Raw genomic sequence first — 20660 nt, 5'->3', positions numbered from 1 at the left:
GGTAAATGGATGGCTTTGGAGAAGATAATGTTAAATGAAGTTAGCCAATCCCCCCAAAACAAATGTTGAATGTTATCTCTGATATAAGGAGGCTGATTCATAGTGGGGTATGGAGGGGGAGCATGGGAGGAATAGATGAATTCTAGATAGGGCAGAGGGGTGGGAGGGAAAGGGAGCAGGCAGGGGCTTAGCAAGGATGGTGGAATGTGATGGATATCATTATCCAAAGTACATGTGTGAAGACATGAAGTGGTGTCAACAAACTTTACATACAACTAGAGATATGAAAATTTGTGCTCTATATGTGTAATAAGAATTGTAATGCATTGCACTGTTATTTATTTTTTAAAAAATCAATAAAAAAAGTGAATCTCTTTAATGATTTATAAATTTCTTAATCCTTTTTTTTTGTGTGTGCTAGGGAAAACTTCCTCTTTGGGAATGAATTTAAGACTCATTTCTTTCTTATATTTCCTTTTTTCCCTTCCTCCCTCCTTTTTTTTTTCTTCTTTGGTGACTTTCAAAGGAGGAACTCATGCTGTGGCCTGCTGCTGTAAGCTCGAGTCACCAAGTGACACTTGTCCGAAATCACCCACTCTCTTATCAGACTCTTGCATTGCTTCTTATTTTTGAGTACAGTGACCTTAACTGACACAGACTTTCAATGCATGTGATAGTTTGTACAGTGATAAATAAAATTTGCAGGAGGTCGTTGGTTTGGTCTGAACTCCTGTATTAGGCCCAAGAGACTGGATCAAAATGGAGTCACTCCACTAAATTCCATGCCCTAAATTGAAACAAAGCTATTTATCTGACTTCTTGACAAATCAGGAGAAGGAGAGACGACAGCCAATTTCCCAGAGGTATTCAGTACAGGCCAGTTTCAGCTGGCTTGATTGAAGTTCTAAAACCAGTGTATTTTTTTTCCCCCACCATTTTGTTTCTCTGATTCAACCTTACAAAGAAAGTAACTTCAAAATGACCAATCTGCTTTTTCTCCTTGTTTTTGCTTTCTTAATCCTTTGCTGTCTATAAAAAACAAACGTCTGCATTCAGTTCACTGCAGCTTTCATTCAAGTTTATAGAATGAAATGTGGCCTAATTCTAGAACAGCAAATAAAGCTAATTAAAATCTTTAAGCTAAACTTCTTGTACTTCTGTTTTTTGATAATAGAAACTAAGCTGAACAAATAAGGGTTAGAGAAGGAGGGATAAAAAAATATTTTAAAATGGACTTGGCACCAGGTATATGTTTCAAAAATTTTTTAAAAACCTAGCAGTAAGAATTTCATTTTGGATCAGATATAGGAGGCAGAAAAAATATATCAGAATTGGGGAGTTTTGTTGAATAACTATTAGATTAAGAATTAACTATCACTGGGCTGGGGATGTGGCTCAAGTGGTAATGCACTCGCCTGGCAGGCGCGGGGCGCTGGGTTCGATCCTCAGCACCACATACAAATAAAATAAAGATGTTGTGTCTACTGAAAACTGAAAAATAAATATTAAAAAATTCTCTCTCTCTCTTAAAAAAATTAACTATCACATGGCTTATAAAAGGAAAGTAATGATTATATGTTATTTTTGAGATTTAGTAAAAGATCCCCTGAGCCTAATCACAGCAAAGTAATCTGTGAGTGTTTATTCATTACTCATTCTGTGCTCAGTAGATCAACAAGGACTGTCAAGAACATAGCCTTATTTTTCATGATCTCTGGGTTAATTGTAAGAAAGGAGATTCAACAAATTAATAAAGTTAGAAAAATCAAGATAATTTTCATAATTCCCATGAGACGATTGCTAAAGGATTGGAAAGATAATCCCAGATAGACATATAGCAAAACTTAAATTCTATGACTTAGTGGGTATTTGAGGGGAGATTTTGAAATACTAAGCTTTCATTAAATAAATTTATTTGGCAAATGAGTAAATGAGGTAAGGAGAAAGAGTTTGGAACTTCCTTTTGGACATTCTTTTGCAAACTCTTATCATAGGATGGTGACATTTTCATTATGAAATATGTAAAATATTTCAGATATAAGTGATTAATTAGAAAGGTAAAATAATTTGCATGATGAATATTTTAGAAGGTCTTAAGTGCATCTAAAGCACATCTATAGGAGGCCAGCATATCAGTTCAAGTACTCATAGGTACCACCTTCACATTTCCTTTAGTACAAAGATCTGTGGGTGAAGAAAGTAAGAAGGGTGGGCCACCAGCAATCTTGGGTGAGGCCACAAAAGACAAATCTTTAAGAGTGCTTCGTTGGCACTTTCCTCTAAAGTCTATAACTTAATTTCAATAAAGAAAAATGAATCTAAACTAAACTCTAGGCCAATTAATGTATTACCAAAGACAGTATTAGGATAGAGAAGATAAAATGGGATTTAGAATTCTGATAGCCTTCAATTTGAACCTGCTCTATCACTAATAAGTTATGTGTGACCAAGCATGTTGTAAATATTGATAAATCTGCCACATACACTGTATTGAGTCCCTTGAGGATAAAGATTTTGTCTTTTAAAAACGATTTTCTTTTATGATTGCAAAGATAATCAATATTCCTGGCAGAAAAATGGAAAAACTAGGTAGAAAATAGAAGTTATTCTTAATTCAAATATAGCTCTTAACATTTTTAAATGCAACTTTCCAAACTTTTCCTTCTCTGTGTATATATTTAATTAAAATTGATTTTACTTAGTGATGATGTCTTATTGATTCTTTTTATCCTTAGTGCTTTGTATATTTAGAGGTATTTAATATATGTAAATATACATATATTTAATAAATGAGTAAATGATACTAAACTTCTTGGTTCTCATATTCTTCCTAAAAACACAATATTAACTATGATGTCCAGAGTATTAAGGGATGAATGAGATACTGCATGTGTAGTGCTCATTGTGTTACACAACAGGCATCCTGTAATAGGAAACTATTACTATTATTTTCTTTCTTATTGAACAAACAGTGTTGTACTAACAATTAGTTCAGAACATTCATAACAGCTTTGACTTCAAGGTTTTGTAATGCTAAAACGAGGGCATATGTCATGAATACTGATGTAGGAGTGGCATTATAGAGCACACAAGTCATCAAAGTCAAGGATGGGGGGGAAAGTGGGTTGCAAAAGTTCTACTCTGAACATGGTAACTTTCTTTCAAGATATTTCTTTAAAAAGATACGACTTAGGGGGCTGTGGTTGTGGCTCAGTGGTAGAGCGCTTGCCTAGCATGTGTGAGACCCTGGGTTTGATCCTCAGCACCACATATAAATAAATAAAATAAAGGTATTGTGTTCACCTAAATTAAAAAAAAAAAAACAACAAACATATGCCTTAAAAAAAGAAAGAAAGAAACTAAGGCCAACAGAGTTTACATGAACTTTTTAAAGTATCACCCAGATAATTGGTGACAAAGTTAGACTTACAATCAAAGGCTCCTGTGAAGCAAGAAAATGTGGTAAAAATAGCACAGTTTGTAGTCAGGCTGCTTTGGTTTGAATTCTGGTTAGATCACTTAGAGGATCTTAGAACATATTGAATTCATCTGTAAGATGAGAATGAATACTTAGTGTGTTATTTCCTAAGGCTGCTAGAACAAATTAACACAAACTCGGTGGCTTAAAATAACAAAAATGGAGTCTTTCACAGTTCTGGATGCTTGAAGTTTGAAATCAAGGTGTGTTGGCAGGTCCTTGAGCCCCCTAAATCTCTAAGGAAGAGTCCTTTTTTGCTTCTTTCTGGTTTCTGGTGGTTGTCAGCAGTCTGGCTTACCCCCACTCCAGTCTCTGCCTCCATAGTTACAAGGCTATCTTTCCTATGAAATGTCTGTGTTCACGTCTTCACATGACCTTTTAAGAAGAACATTAGTCATTGGATTGGATTTAAGGACCATTGTAATCCAGTATGGCCTCAAGTTAACTAATTACCTTCTGTGAAGACCCTATTTCCAAACAAGGTCACATTTGGAAGTTCTAAGTGGACATGAAATTTTGGGAGGGTTGCTAGTTAGCCCAATAGACTACTGTACAGGATTATTGCAAGGTTTAAATGACATGATGCATGTTGATTGTCTAGTGTGGTTGTTAGTACATAGCAGATGATTGTTTTCCTCCTTCCCCTCCAATCCCAGCCTGTGTCCTTCTCACTTGGAGATAGCAAAACTCCTCCAGACCCTTGTGCCTACTCTGTTTTCACTGAGTTGATATCTTCCTCCTCCTGCTTTCTTCTGGCGTGTCCCAGGCTTTCTTCAATGGCTGGTTGCAATTGTTTTGTGCATCCTTCGTTCATTCGGATTCTGCTTCTTTCCACTTCTCTGGTTCCAGCTTTCGAGAAGCTTTATTGGGATGTAGTTGGGGAATGAGGAAGGACAGCCTATCCCAGAAACAGAGAAAGCACTTCTTTTTACTTACCCAAGTAACAAAAGTGAAGCAGTGTATCCAATTTCGACAGGAATGCCCTGAAAAAGTAAATTATGATTACCTTTGTGAGGGCTCTACAAACTGGTATGATCTTTACCAAAAATTTAAAAAGTTATACATTTGTTTCACTAATCTCAGCACAGGCAATCTGTTCTAACACAATCATCCAACTAGAAAAATTCCCACAAATACTCATCAAAACATGATTTTTAATAGTAAAAGTCAAAATCCACAGAAATGCCTAACAATAGGAGTAGTTTGGGTAAACTATAATTGGTCTGTTTTAAGGAACACAATATTGTTGTTAAAATAAATATAGATATCAAAAACAATTGGCATATTTTTGTGTGAAAAAGGAGATCACTAATTACAAATTAACTCATACGCAGTTGGAAAAAGTGCATTGGATAATGCCAAATGATTTTAAAAGTTTTCAACATTGTAAATTCTTTTCATAATTTTATTTATTTATTTATTTATTTTCAAAGAGAGAGAGAGAGAGAGAGAGAGAGAGAGAGAGAGAGAGAGAGAATTTTTAAATATTTATTTTTTAGTTTTCGGCAGACACAACATCTTTGTTTGTATGTGGTGCTGAGGATCGAACCCGGGCCACACGCATGCCAGGCGAGCGCGCTACCGCTTGAGCCACATCACCAGCCCCTCTTTTCATAATTTTAATTAGGGAACTGATAATGACAGGAGATAATCCATAGATTCAGTTGAATTAATATAAGTGAGAGGTACTGTAGATAGCCCAGCTTCCCTGTTGGGTGGTGGGTAGAGCCTATGATACTTGTACCACTGTTTTTGGTTCTAGATAGAGGCAAATTGTATTTTTCAAAAGTACTAGGATGAATCTGGGTCATGAGAAGAGTAGCCAGTGAGAGGATTACTACCTGCATTGTCAGTGAACTAGATTCATAACTTGTGGGCCAGCAGAACTCCTGACCCACATAGACCATCTTCTTCATGAAGACCTCACACAGAAGGATGCTAATACTTGGGTGGTATTACTTGCTCGGTGAAAAGTCTTTGGAGTCAAAACAAACATAGCACAACAACAGCAACAAATTAAAACACTTTTTAGTTTGTTTAACATTTTATTCATGTTTCTGGTGAATAAATAATAGACTGTTTCCCACTCACCCCTTTGGTCCACTGACAAGTAAGAAAAGAATAAAGGAGTATCCACAGGAAATATAGGTTTAAAAATTACTCTAGGCTCTTTTAACCTGAAGGTACAACTTTAGTAAAGATGGTATAGCCTTAGTGATTTATCATTCTGATATTCATAAAGTCAAATAATTCATAGCTTATTGCCTTAGTTTTATTTCCTTCTATATTAACTAATTTATCTATTTGTTTCCCTTCTGTGTTAACTAATTAATTGACTTCTTAATACACTCATAGACTTGATTTCTTATAAAATGAAATATCTGATGAAATATTTTTTTGGATTTTTGTTTATTGAATTCACCATTAAATACTTCAAAAACAACAATAACAACAAAAACACAAAACCCATCAAGTTTAAATTTCATTGTATGTTCTTAAAGAAGCAGCTCTCAAAATTATATCTGTGTAGGAATCACTGGGGAGACTTGAGAAAACATGGGTTTCTTGGCATTGACCTCAAAAGCTTCGGGTATGGTCTGGATTTATTTGGTGAGCCACTGCTTGTGCTTTGGAAAAAAGAACACCCACTTGAATAGATATGTGCCAATAGTATTTTTCTTAAATTTTTCTAGGTAGTTCAGCACAATAAAAAACCCAAACAAACAAAAACAACCAATAAAAGTGAAAAAGTATTAAGAAATATTTGGCATTGCATGTTAAAACGTGGTTTTACTTTTCCTTTTTTGGAGGTATGTAAGGAAAACTCATCACCACACCATAGATGATGTCACCTCTTCTATTCCTGGCACATTTTTTGACACGTAATCCCTTCTTTTCACAACATACATGGTGAGGCAATGTTCTTTTCATTTTATGAGCTGATGATTGTCAGTTAATTATATCAGTTAAAAGTTAAAAGACAATTAATAAGGAATGCATTCAGCTATAACTGCAGTATTTTGACGTTATTATCACATGTGGTTGCTTTTCAAACACTCTAGTACTAGAATCAAGGTTTTGGTAATAATGTCCACTGTGAAAAGCATGTGCACGTGTGTTGCTAAGACTGCATTATAAAATTCACTTATCTTACACTGATACGAACACACACAGTGGTGTCTGCGTTATAAAGAACTAATACATGCTTTGCTCTTTGAAGGAATCACTTTTTTCAGTTTGCCAAGCCTTTCTATTTCTCTTTCTTGAGAAAACATGTGGGTGTTTTGTTTTAGAAGTCTTAGGAGGAAAATCTTCTGTACAAAGAAGGAAATGATTAAGAGCATGGGGAAAGGACCCCCAGAATGGGAGAAAACCTCTGCTCGTTACTCCTCTGAAAGGGGACTGATAGTCAGAATATATAAAGAATTCCAGAACAAATAACTCACTCCCAAACAAATAACCCAGTCGATAAATGGGCAAAACATTTCTCAAAAGAATAAACATAAATGACCAACAAATACATGAAAAATTGTTCAACATCCCTATCAATCAGTGAAATGCAAATCAAAACTACACTAAGGTTTCATCTCACTTCAGTCAGAATGGCAATTTTCAAGAACACAAATAATAATAAATGCTGGGGAGAATGTTGGGGAAAAGGTACACACTGCTGATTGGACTTAGATTAGTACAACCACTATGGAAAGCAGTACGGAGGATCCTCAAAAAACTAGGAATGGAACCACCATATGACTCAGCTATCCCACACTCTGTATTTATCCAAATAGAATTAAAATCAACACACCAGGGATTCAGCAACATTGATGTTTATAGCAGCACAATTCACAATAGCCAAATAAATTATGGAGCCAGCCCAGATGCCCATCAATAGATGAATGGCTTAATAAATGTGGTATGGAGTTTTACTCTACCATAAAAAAAGAATGAAATTATGGGACTTGCCAGTAAAAAGACAGAACTGGAGACTATCATGCTAAATGAAGCCAGACTCAGAAAACCAAGGGTTGGATGATGATGTTTTTTCTCATTTGTGCAAGCTCGAGAAAAATAAGAAGAAATAAAAGGTGTGTATGTGTGGGGGATGGATATCACTAAGATATAAGCAAGATCAGTGGAGTAGAAGATCTAGAGAGACAAAGGAGGGACAGGAAAGTGGAAGAAATGTGGAATGAATCTGAAAAAAAAAATTACGTTATGTGTAAAAATGTATAAATCTAACACAGTGAATTCCACCTTTATGTATATCTACAAAGCTCCAATCAAAAATAAATAAATAGGGTTCTGGGTGAATTTGGGCATCTGCCGTGGTAGCTTGGATGCAGAGGCTGCTTGGTCTTGGGCCTTGCTGATTTGTTCTGATCTCTTTTTGGCCAGAGGCCTCTGTTGCAAACATGCTCCTCCAGATCATCCGTCAGGCCAAGAGGCATCCAAGCTTGTACCCCAGCTTCATATTTATTGGAGCAGGAAGTACTGGAGCAGCACTGTATGTGATGTGTCTGGCATTGTTCAACATGGATATCAGGTGGGACAGGAAGAATAACCCAGAACCCTGAAACAAACTGGGTCCCAATCATCAATACAAGTTCTACTCAGTGAATGTGGGTTACAGCAAACTAAAGAAAGAAGGTCCAGACTTCTAAATGAAATGTGTCACTATAAGGCTGCTTAGAATGAAGGTCCTTGAGAAGTCATCTGCACCGTTTTCCACTTAACCAGGCAATACTTCTCCTTCAAATGCAAGAAATCATGTTGATTTGTTGGAGTTTATTATATTGATTAATAAATCTCTTAAATTTGAATAGACAAATAAAGAAGTGAGTTAGTGACCAGTACAGTAGAGGAAGAAGAATAGGGGAAGGGAAGAGGACAGGGAAAGTGGGAGCACCAGGGAATGAAATGAAGTAAATTAAATTCCATGCACGTGTGATTTTGTCAAAATGAACCCAACTATACTATGGATAACGATAGTGCAATAATAAAAGAAAAACGTAGAAGAAAATTACAGCTCAGTCTGATTAACGAGAAGCTACTCTTCAGCGCTGAAGTTCGGTGGGCTTTCCCCCCCTCATCAGCGTTGTGTGATCACAGTGGAAAATGTTGATCTCATTTATTTTTCTATATCGTTTATTTTCCTGAGGGAAAGGCAAGGTGAAAATAAATTGTGAGCTGCCAAAAAATTTTAAAAAGTCTTAGGAGAGAATGATCTACAAGTCAGCTAACACTGTCCTTTCCTCCTGCTTGTTTTTACCTGCTGAATTTTATAGCATCAAAAAATGAAGGTAGGTTCTAAACTAAAGTAGTTTTGTTAAGGCAATGGATTCTTAAATTTTATATGCATGTGAATCACATGCAAGTTTGTTAATACTCAGATTCATGGGTCTCCATTCTGATTTACTAAATCCTAAGAAAGGCCTAACAATTTACATTTTAACAAATACCCCAGGTATTTTTGATGCTGATGATCTTCTTTTCATGCTTTGAAGAATTATTTCCTCTACAGAAAATAGCTTAGTAGCATTAATTTTGAGTCACCTATGCTTTAACTTGTTTTGAATCTTAAGTCAGAGGCAATATAAAAAGAATCATCACAAAGTTTTCCAAATATGGATTTCATATTTGGATGGCCATGTGGAACAAGTACATCATCTAATTTCCTTTTGGACTGTCATGTGTTTAAAAGTCTGGTGTTTGGCAAGACCAGATGTTTTAAGGATATCTTAGACCGTAATGATGGCAGAATCAAAGGCACAGTTACAGTAATCAATGGCTTAAGTTTAACAGTTATCAATGGTACTTGTTCTATGCCTGGTAGTATTCGAGGGTTTTTATGTAGACTAGCTGCTTATTTACTTTACAATTATCCTATAAAGTAGATATTATTATTTTGCCCATTTTAGACCCAAGAAAACAGAAACAGTGAAGTTAAGTAACTTTTATCCTTCTACAGCTTGTGAGAAAGAGAATTGGGATTGTTCTGTACCTGAGCAGTGTGACTTGGGGTCTGGGCCATCACCATTGCATCATACCAGCAACGAAGGGCTAATCCTCTACAAAACTCATTTGTATTTTAGTTAAACAAAGGCTTTGTATATTAAGACAAGTTTCTATAGAAAGAAAGCCACGACATTGCATGCCAGAAAAAATCTTTTGATCTATAATTTTTTAGATTTCTCAACACCAACACGAGAAAAATGATAGTAAAGGCAAAAACCTTTCCTTAAGTAGTTATTTTCTTCAATATTAGCTCTCAGAAGTAATAATTATAATCTTTTCACTTGTATGGAAATTTACTTTGGAGTCTTAGAGTCTACAAGGGACTTAAGCATCATTTGTCTCAATGATACTTATTTATGAAACAAGTGAATAAAGAGTTGATTCTGCATATTTAGCAGGCACCTGGAATGTACTGGCATGAATGCAACAATGTGTATAAAAATCCTTCGGACTGTGGCAAGAATTATAGAAGTAAAAGTGTAGTTTAGAGACTTTAGGCAGTACTGCTGCTGTCTTGTGTTAACTTCCAGGAGCAGACAAATGTGATCAACATGATCACATGAGATCAACTGTGAGCCTGGGCTTCAACCTGAGAATTTAGCTGGAATGCATGCCTAGCTAGGCAGTATGGACTTGGCCTGAACCAGTGTTTTCTGTCTTAATTTTTAATTTTTAATTATCGCTATAACAACTAAAAGCAGCACCGATTTATAATCTTGCAGTTCTATATGTTAGGGCTCATTGGGCTAAAATGAAGGTGTCAGCAAAGTTGTGTTCCTTTCTAGTGACTCAAGCGGAGAATTCTCTCTCTTGCTTTTTCCAATTTTGTTGGCTGCCCATATTCCTTGGCTCATGGACTCCCTTTCTCCTGTTCAAAACCAGAAATGGCAGGTTGATCTCTTTTTGCATCATATCCCTAATCTCCTCTGTTTCACTCTTCTACTTTTGAAAACCCTTGTGATGACATTGGGCCCACTCAGATAATGAAGGTCCTTATTTAAGGTCAGGGACCTTATTTCTTCTGTCTGCAATCTTAATTCCCTTTTTTTCCCCATGTAACCCAGCATATTCAGTTTCCAGGGAGTAGGACATGGATATGAGTATTTTGGAAGGGTCTCTCTCTCCTCTTTTTCTCTCCCCTTCCTCTTTTCCGCTCTCCCTGCATCCCCTCATCTACCTCAGCTTTCTAAAGAGTAAGGTGGCTGGGACAAGAGGCAGATTTCCAGCATGTAGGATTCAGTCATTCAAGGCTGGAGATTGACTAGGAAGGAAAGCTTCCTTTCCCTTGGCCAGCAAGGTGTGCAGGGCACCTCAGATGCTCACAGAACAGGAATGGTGGTGGAACTGCTATCTGCCTGGCAGATGGAGAGGGGAGAGGCTTCATCACACTTGGAAAGGTCAAAGGATATTTATTGGCTAAGGTCTGTGCACCTCTACGCAATTGCATTGTTGCTAATGTTCCTAGAGAAGAGGTGCTGAGGGAATTTCCCTTAGTAGGGGAAGAGCCAAGGTGCTCATCAGGGCCAGCAAAGAGGAACACTTGTAGAGCTAGAGTCCCTGTTATAGGTGGGTGTATGAGTTCAATGTTTTTGTTTAAAACTGAGTCTTTCTTCCTTTTTATTACCCCCCGTCCTTCCTTCCTTCCTGCCTGCGTGACTTCAAATTGGTGTGGTTGATGTGTTTTGGGAAGCTATAGTTACGTAAGCATTGCTCTTATCTACACAGGTTCTGTGTCTGTAGAGTCAAAGCTGGGCTTATTCTAACCAAAAACAACATTCATAATAAGAGCAAACCTTCATCCACATTCACATTTTACAACTTTTATGTAGTAAAAGTGCTTTTAAAATTATATTCTGCTAAAACTGTAACAAGAGTATAGATGGGGGATGGGGAAGGGATTACAGAATCTACTTTAAAAAAAATGATACTATTATTAGGGAGGCAAAAATGGAAGGATCAGGTAGACCCAGAAGTTACTGGTCAGCCTGGGCACATAGAAAGACCTTCTCTCTTAATAATAATAATAATAATAATAATAATAATAATAAATAATCATACTGCTAACTGTTGAAAGGTTTCTTTTATTTTATTTCTTCTTTTTTAAAGTAAGCAAAGCAGAAACAGCTGATTGAGACCCAAGAGAAGATTCATGTGACTTACTGAGTGGAAAGAAACCCACAAGCCATTAGTCATTTAGAAGATATCATAAAAGTCACGCAAAATACTGCCTGTATATTGTAAGGACTTTCTATTTTTCCCCCAGAGCAGAACTAGACCTATTTTCGGTCAGTTGACATGCTTATCTAATTTCTGTTGTTTGGGTGTCTGCGTGCACAGAATATGAGGAACATCTGGGACCCTGTCGAGGTGAAGTCATCAGCTGTTGGAAGGCAGACTGTGACCATGGCTATCCTGGGTCCCTGGAACGGAAGAGGAAGCCACAAAGTGCATTAGAACGTGAAAATATAGGTCACAGCTGCTACCCCGTGAACAGAGAGCACACCTTCATGCCACTGAAAGCATGAGAAAGTTGCAGGAAGAAGACACATCATCCCTGAATCCAAAGGGTAGACACGTGTCTTTGAGGCTCCCAACAGAGATGCTCTTGGACACAGTCATACGTGGGGGATGGTGTGTGAGCTAGGGCAAACAAGCTTCCTGTGCAGATCTACTGCATAGATTTTAAATGTTTGCAACAGTTTTGAAGGCGCTTTATGTGAAAGCCATTACAAAACTTTAATATGCAAAGCATCAAATCTTTAGGAACCTCTTGCCCAAAGATTTGCACTTTATTTCAGTATAAAGCCAAACGACAAAGAAGGGTGGGTGGCAACCTGAAGAAAGTAAATAAGGAATGGCCTTTTAATAAAAAGGATGTGTTAAATTCTCTTCTTTATCCATCCCTGCACTTCCAGCTTGCCGGATGACATAACTATGTCCCAGGAGGACCTTTATACTCAAAGGCACTGCCAGTTTAAATTGGGGGGAAATTTTTCTTAATTATTGGTCCTCTATTATTTACCCACTAAGTCTTATTTTTGCCACAAGGGCTTTTTGTTTCTTGCTTTCACTTCGGCTGCCTTTACTGATGAGCCCTCCTGTTCTTTCTCTGTGGTTCCTCCTCCTTGCTAGCTGGCTGAGGCCTCCTCACTGGGGCCTCATGCTTCCCAGAGCTCCTCCTGGTAAATACCCAAACCTGCTCTCACCACCTGTAGCTTATGTCCAAATGCATGGAAGAAACCAGAAAAGAGAAGGCAGATGATTATTTGTAGCCAAGGCAATCTAAAACATTAAATTCATCAGAAACTGCTAACTTTTATTTATTTATTTTTGTGTATATATTTTAAGTTCTACCTTCTGTAGGCCTAACTGATCAAAACTAAACTAAGAAGGTGGCCGACTACTGTCTGAGGGACAAGTTTAGCCCACTTCCGTTTCTATACAGCCTGTGTGCTAAGGACCAGTTTTACATTTTCAAATGGTTGAAAACAATTAAAAAGAATCGAGAATAAAAATATGTCAAAGTACATGAAAGTCGTATGAGAAACAAACGTTGTGCCCACCATAAGGTTGTACTGGAACTCAGTTGCTCTTATTGTTTGTGTATTGCCTAAAGTTGCTTTCAACTTTGGCCTATGAAGTGGAAAGATTGACTATCTGGCCTTTGATGGAAAAAAATTGCCAATCCCCCGTTTAAACCAGTTTTAAAATTACATATTAATTAACCAATATCCCACTAGAGAGCAAGGCATTTTGGGACAGAAATTATATATTGCCATTATTATAACCTTGGTGGCTAACAAAATGACTAATATGTAGTGGATACTCAATAGGTATTTTTTGAGAAGATTTAGAATAAACCAGATTACATACTACTTTTAGAAGAAAACCTGTTACATAACACCTGTTTTAGAAAGTCTTTCTAACAGAAAAGAGATTTTCACTATATATATATCACTAAGGTGAAAATTATATATATAGTAATCTACTTTTTAACTAGTCACTAACATTTTGAGTGCATCAAGTTTTTCTAATTGAGGATTTTGTTTTTAAAATTATATACTCTTTTCAGAGGTTGTAAATGGGTTATCTTCATGTAAACTACATCCCCAAACCTGGTGATTAAAAACAATATATCATATGATATGGTTTTGTTGGTTAGGGACTTGGACAGGGCTTCACTGGGCGAGTCTTCTGCCCCACATGGCATCTATTGGAGTTTCATTGTGCTGTTCAGCTTGTGTCCAGGCTGCATTGGTGAGCCCCGTGCTGGCTGCCTTCAGGCTACTGCATGGCTGGGTTCAGATGGCTTTCCATGTCATCTCAGGACCCCTCCATATGGTCTCTGCAGCAGGGCAGTGAGACTTCTAAAATGGCAGCTCAGAGCTCCCAGAGAGAAGGTAGAAAGTACCAGTTTTATTAGAGTTGAGACCTAGAGTTGACAGAGTGTCATTTCTGCCACACTCTATACATCAGAGAGGTTACCAGCTAGCCAGAGAGGGAAATAGATTTCATGTCTCCAAAGAAGAATATCGGAGAATTTGCATTCATGTTTCGTCTGCCATTGACTGCTTCTAATTTGATTCCTGACACGTTAATTATAGGTAAGTAGAACATCCTTCCCACAGTCCTCCTAACATATTGTCTTTCTTTAACTGTCTCTCATGTACTCAATTCTGACAGGTTCTGGAAGAGTCTGGTGTCTAGACAAGAGGAGGACCACCGCAGGCCAGGTAGAGTCATAGGGAATGGCTGAAGTGTGCTAGGTAGTTTTTTCACCAAGTGATTCACTTCTGAATTGTCCATTCCAATCTCTAAAGGACTTTGAAGATGAGCTGGGTCTACTCTAAACCCAGGCTGTCTGGGAGGGGAGTCCTAAGTTACGTTCCCATTGTCTTGTCCACTGTCCAGTTGTGCCAGGGTGGTGAGGTAGGTTCTGGAGAGGCAAAAGGAAGAGATAGCATGGCAGGTGTGATTTATTGAGGAAAGCTTGCTGAGAAGAGTTTGGTGGTGACAGGCTGACAGGTAGCATCTCTGTCCCTCAAGGCGCTTTGCCATGTAGTGCCTACTCTCTCTCAGTGTTTTGTCCAGTGGCAGCCAGCTGAACAGATGACATATGTTTTTTCTACAGTGGCCTCAGTTCTGCACCTGTCCCTACTCAAAGAGAAGTCTTATGTGTTAGATTGCAGAAGTAGTGACACCATCAGCTTTAACTTGCATAGTTTGCTTATATAGCCAGCATCCCAAGGAATGACTGTCCTGGATACACGCAAGACAACAGTACTCTACAGATGACACTAACTTGCCCTAGTTTCCTGTGTGCATAAAAGAAAGCCATTGTCTGTTAAGATCATATGTATTTAGACTTTCTGGCCCAGGTTTGGTCTCATGTTTCTTCTAAGTTGGCTAGGTTTGTGGGAACAGGGATTCAGTAATATGGTATTTTACTTTCTTCCTTTTCTTTAGAGACAGTGCAGCCACATACCTAATGGCAACCTAAATCATAAAATTTGAAAAAACATACTATTTATTTATTAATTGGAAAGAGAAGTCAGTGTTGTCTCTCACTGGATAGAAATCGATAGCTAAAGAATACACAAACCAAGATAATATCAGTTTAGGTCCTGTTTTTTCTCCTCTATGACATTTCCTATCTTCTATTCATGGGTGTATTGCTAGGTGCTGTTGTTTTGTGCTGCAAAGAGATAGATCTGGTCTGTCAAAGATGACTTTATTTAGGCTAATTCATTGGCCTAAAGATTAGAAAGTGGAGTGATGTACCCACCCAAGAGTATGCCTTTAGCATGTGATCATATGAAGAGGTGGATGATATTCATATTTTCTCCATCAGAAATAAGTTTTGAAAAATTTCTTGGCTTTTATCACCAAGTTTTTGAGAGAAAACACAAGTATTTATGATAATGTATGGTAAGAACATATGTGATAAGCATGTAGGATATAAATATCATTTAAATACATCAAAAATGTATGGAAATAGAAGCATTCTAGATTCTGTTATTGTATTTCTTCATCAACCAGGACAGTCTGTGTGCTGTGTTTTGATGACCAGTGAGGTCAACAGGGTAATGTCTGTATATGGATTCAGGAAGGAGAATTTTAGACCTTCCTCTGCCTTAATTCTATTTTGATAACTGTGTTTCCTTTCCTCTTAGCTCTAGACCACAGCTTGCCAAAGCGGTTGCTTCTTCTCTGTGCCATGCTGGGTACTGTTTTCTCCTTCCACGGCTGACAGCCACTAGTCTCTTTGCATATTTCCTCTGGTGGTCAGGGGTGTTAGCAACCAAAGCTTCTGTGGCTAACACTGAGCAGCCTGAGCACATTGTCACTGTGGGAAAGAGGCCCCAGCACTTCCTTGTTCTCTTAAACACATAAGATTGTGGGACTTGGTTATAATTTTTATGTGGGCAGCCAGAAACCCCAGAAGTTGTCATACAGAGAAAGGAAAGGGTCTGTCCCAGTGATAAAACCAGGACCATACATTTTTCTTGTTTTCCTTTTCTTTCTGGTGCAGAGATGCATTTAGAAAGAGGACTCTTCATAAAGTTAAAAAGTTACTCAAAATTGAGGCCAGTACTGGGGCACTGTCTTCCGTGTTCTTGGTGATGCGTGTGTTGTTTTGAGAACTTTGAACATGCAGTTGAGTCTGTACTTTCTGTGGTTTGTCTGGGCTCAAACCAATTTACCGTCTCAAAGAGTCCTTTTATTGGCTAAAACCGAACTTTGCCCCCACAGCTATAAGAAACTGTAAATGGACATAGCACAGACCTTTGGAAGAAACTTGCTAATATAGTGGAGAGCTAAACCTTTAATAACTCCTCTTCAGAGATCTGAAAATCATCTGCGGTAAGACTTTGACAGGAGAGAAGTTTGGCATTTGTTGTGACATGGTTTTTCTGTGAAGTTTTCCCATTTTCCCTTCACAGGAGAATGATAGTTCCAGGAGATCTTCTTAACATTTGTTTTTTTATACTTGCAAAGTTCTCCTTCCCTTAAAAAATATTACATTTCTTGAAAATGGTGGATTCCCTTCACTTACCCACTGTTATTGTTGCCCATCAGTTAGGAGATTTTGGAAATCCCCCTTACATCCTTTCTTGCCAAATCCATTTCTGCTTGTCTGCCTACAGTTCTTCTTCCTACACTGACTAGCGACTTATTATAGCACATGCCACATTTTATAGTCTGACATAGTAGTTCATTGCACAGTTTGAAAAGAAGATTGCCAGGGGGACAGTGGCCACAAGTGGCTTCAAATAAGAAAAATTAAAGTTCTTTTCAATATGGGAAGAAGGTTCTGGAGAACTACAGTTTCTTTCCTGGAGTGTAAGTGATTTGGAAATGAATTAGCAGCACTTTAACATCACTAGGGAGTTTCATCCAAACTTTTCCTGGATCTTCAGGATTCACTAACAGTGTGGTTTTAAGATCTCAGACCTCTAAAGAAGCAAATATCATTGTGATTCTTTTGAAATTGTATGTGCATAATATTGCCCTTGGTTCTCCTTCAGCCTCCTGTGATGTCTACTTCCCGTGAGGAATGAAACTCCTTAATGCCCAGTCCCTCAGAACTTTGCTGTCTGCTAGTGGCCAAGAAAGTTCAGAGAAGACCTAAGATGACAAACCTGACCAGGTGTTTGTAGTTTAATCAAATGACTCCTTCAGACTCAGGCACTGGGTCGAAGATTGATCTTATAGTTGCACTTCCCTATCCTATTTCAGGACTGTATCTCCTTGGAACACAGGCAGACACCCAGGCCTGGGTCTTAACTCAGAGCTCTTCAGAAGATTAAAACAAACAAACAAACAACACACACACACACACACAAAAAAAAAAAAAAAAACCAAACCAAAACAAAAAACAACCCCAAAACTTTTTGTTGTTATTGTTTTATGTTTATGGAAATGCTTTCCCTGATCTGCCCAGTGGGCACATGTAGCAGCTCATGATAAAATGCAGGGAATAGTTAATGGCAAAGTTTACCTAAAAACGTAAATATGATTCAAACTGCTCATGTCTAGCCTACTGAACTCTTTCTATGGCCAAAGGTCAGTCACAGCCTTTTGGCTTTAAGAACATGGTGTCCAGTTGTGGGGAAGGTTTAGAAATTCCACGTAAGTGGACAGAATGGTCACCACTTCTTTTCAAGTCCAAGGATGGAAACAGATTTGAGTACTTTTCCTTGCCATTGTGGCATGTTTACCTTTCACAATTCTATGTTATTAAAAAGAAAAAAAAAACCCAAACCAGATTTACTCAATGTCAAAAGGAATCTAAAGAAGTGTACAAAAGTATTGTCAGTGCAATACGTCATACTGGTCCTGCTGTCCTGAGATCTTCCTTGCAAAGTGTGGATTTTGTCCAGAAAATTTCTTTTTCTACCAATACTTGAGGAATAATGAATAATTTGTTCTTACATGAAATTTTGTCAAGTACTTTCCACCGAGGTTGGAAAACCAGTTTTCCCTACTTTACACTGCCTCTTTAACTATATGTGTGCAAACGTGCATCTCAGTCTTCATAAATGACAGCTCTTACAGTTTGCTTTTATCTAAGATGCACAGAGCCCTACAGACTCTTTCTCTAAGACTAACAGACCACTGGCTTCAGTTATCAGCTCTACTTTTGGTCATTTAACCTATTTTTCATGCAGTTTTATTTGTTAACTCTTTCTTCACCACTCACTTTAAAGATCTCCATATAATATAAGGAGAGATTTAGGTTGAATTTTAAACTTCTAACATCTTTCCAAAGTGGTGGTGAGATGGCAAATGTGAATTGCTGTTCCCTGGCCTTATTGTTCATTAACCCAAGAGGTGTCCTCCTGTGTCCACTATTTCGTTGACCTACAACCATGGAACAAGAAGTTGCCCTTAGGGGTTTCATCAGTTGCTCAAATGTTATAGAACTTGACCTGAGGTTCAGGGTCTTTACCATCTCTAAGAAAGTGCACTGAATAAAGGAATTTCACATCAGAGGTCTACTAAAATTGTAGTTTTTTAAATGTAAATTGATTCTATTAGGTCTGTAATTCAGTTGCTCTAACAGACAAAAACACAAAAGAACAAAAAAATCTCCTTTGCTTCATTGACAGACACACTTAGGAAATCTGGTCTGGTGCCTACAGGTGGCACTGTTTGGAACAATTATTTTTTACTACTTTATTGCTAAATATAATTAATTTTATTTTCAAGAATATAAAATGAAGCTATATGCATATGTGTACATATGTATTATAAATATATAACAAATACATATATGTTATAAATGTACTTATTCCAATTATAAATGTACAATATATGTACATATTATATATGTGCACATATTTTTCCCACAGTATAATTTGAAAAACTGATTCTGTCCATGAAATTATCATCATCCTTATTAAATACTTTTGAAATATCTACTTATGTAGTATAATAGGCTTTGGGGCATGATGGAGAATGCAAAGTATTATATAAATATGATATAAGATCTTGGGCCTTGAATGAGGCTTGTGCTGACAGATGCATTGTACACAAAGAAGTGAACCACTATTCAGATAGCTAGCACTTTATGAGTGGCCAGTGTGTGGAGGAGACCAAGTACTCCTGGAGTTCATGCCATGTCCACAGGATGTGACACTCTGAAGGGGCTTTACAAAGAAGCTAGTCTGCACTTCTATGAAATGGATTGACTGGAGGGTGGATAGAGAGATTGCAGAAGAAAAATTCTCAAGCAGAGGGCCCTGAGCCAGGTGGCTGGATGGGGAGATGACTGCCTGAGATATTCTATTCTTTTCAGAGAAGGAAGAGGGATGACAAGTAGCCAAGGAAGAGGAGCTCTGTCCTTGTCATGAGTTGTGTGACCTCAGGCAAGTCACTGAATGCCTTGGGATCTTAGTTGTTACATTTGAAAAATGAGGTTGATTTACTCTTTGGAATAGTGACAAGTTGAGAACAAAGGTTAGCAGGAAACGTCTACGCGATTAGTTTATGAGACAGAAACTACATAGACTGCTTCCTGCTCAGAGATTAAAAAAAAAAAACAAAAACCTATCATCATACTAAAGTACTGTCAATTTAAAATTGTACTTGGAAGAGAGGAAGGGTAAAAGGCTGTAACATACGTGCTGAGAAATACAGGAAAGGGAATGCATAAAACTCTTAAGATTAATAACAACAAGTTTTAGGTAGTTGGAGAATCATTTGAGTGTTTAATCAATGAAGCAGGAGAGTCTAAAGTTTGAATTTATGATTTAGTTATCTTCTGAATGTTCTTATGATCCAGTGGGCCTGCCGTGCTGTAGCTTTTAGTCTAAGCATTGTCATGAGTTTTAAGTTGCACAAGGGATTTGAGCGTGTTAAATTTCAGTAATGGTGGCCCTGAGAGCTCCATTAAACATCCCTGCTTTCCCCGCAAGGGAGCTGGAATCCAATAGGAAATAGACATCAGTGAGTGAGGCTTGAAGGAAATAGAAACAGCAGCGGTTGCTACAGAAGTGAGATGAGGCAGGGCATGCTCACAACGGCAGGCAGGCTCACAGGGAGCTGGGAGGCATTTGAAAACATGCCTGGGAGGAAACGGGCTGTGAGAAGAGCCCTGCAGGACAGACACGCATGAATCACGGCCATAAGTCGACTCAGTGGGAACCTGAAGACCACGATGTGCAAAGTCAAGGACCTCAGTTCTGCCTTTAAGGTAGAGGGAAGTGCAACAAGGATAGAGGCCCCTGGATCACTATGATTAAATCTCATCCATGTGCACCTTTGGTTCACATAAAAGAGTTCACTCTGCTGCCCACATCCCTCCCTAATGCACACAAATTTTAGGTAAATTGAATCAATTTAATTCTTCTATTATGAAAGTCAGCTGTCCAAGGACAAGAAAATAACCTTCTCTAGAACTCGAGTTTTAATGTTCAAAAACTCAAGTGTCAAAAAGGGACTCAAATAAGAAATTAGGTCCAAATTCCCTGTTGTTAGGTAATGCAAATGAAAACAATATCAAAATAGCATCCTTTTGTTGATCAGATTGGGGGAAAATAATCATGTGTTAGATTGTGTTGGTGCCTTACCTACACCTCCTTGGCTGACCTCAAAGCTTGCCTGTGGGCATTTCCTGGCATGTCAACAACTTTCTGGGTCATTCTTCCAGAAGGTTTTCTAT

At 37.8% G+C, this 20660-nt stretch overlaps 1 pseudogene; it reads left to right on the top strand.

Annotated features, from left to right (window-relative positions):
- The first annotated feature begins 276 nt into the window (after positions 1-276).
- LOC131423177 (cytochrome c oxidase subunit NDUFA4-like) lies at positions 277-18714 on the top strand (annotated as a pseudogene).
- The last annotated feature ends 1946 nt before the right edge of the window (positions 18715-20660 follow it).

Source organism: Marmota monax, unplaced genomic scaffold (assembly GCF_021218885.2).
Source record: "Marmota monax isolate L192 unplaced genomic scaffold, Marmota_monax_Labrador192_F-V1.1 WCK01_AAM20220418_F8-fsc00120, whole genome shotgun sequence".
Taxonomy (NCBI): domain Eukaryota; kingdom Metazoa; phylum Chordata; class Mammalia; order Rodentia; family Sciuridae; genus Marmota; species Marmota monax.
The sequence above is the reverse complement of the archived record's forward strand: the minus strand, read 5'-3'. Positions and strand labels throughout refer to the sequence as shown.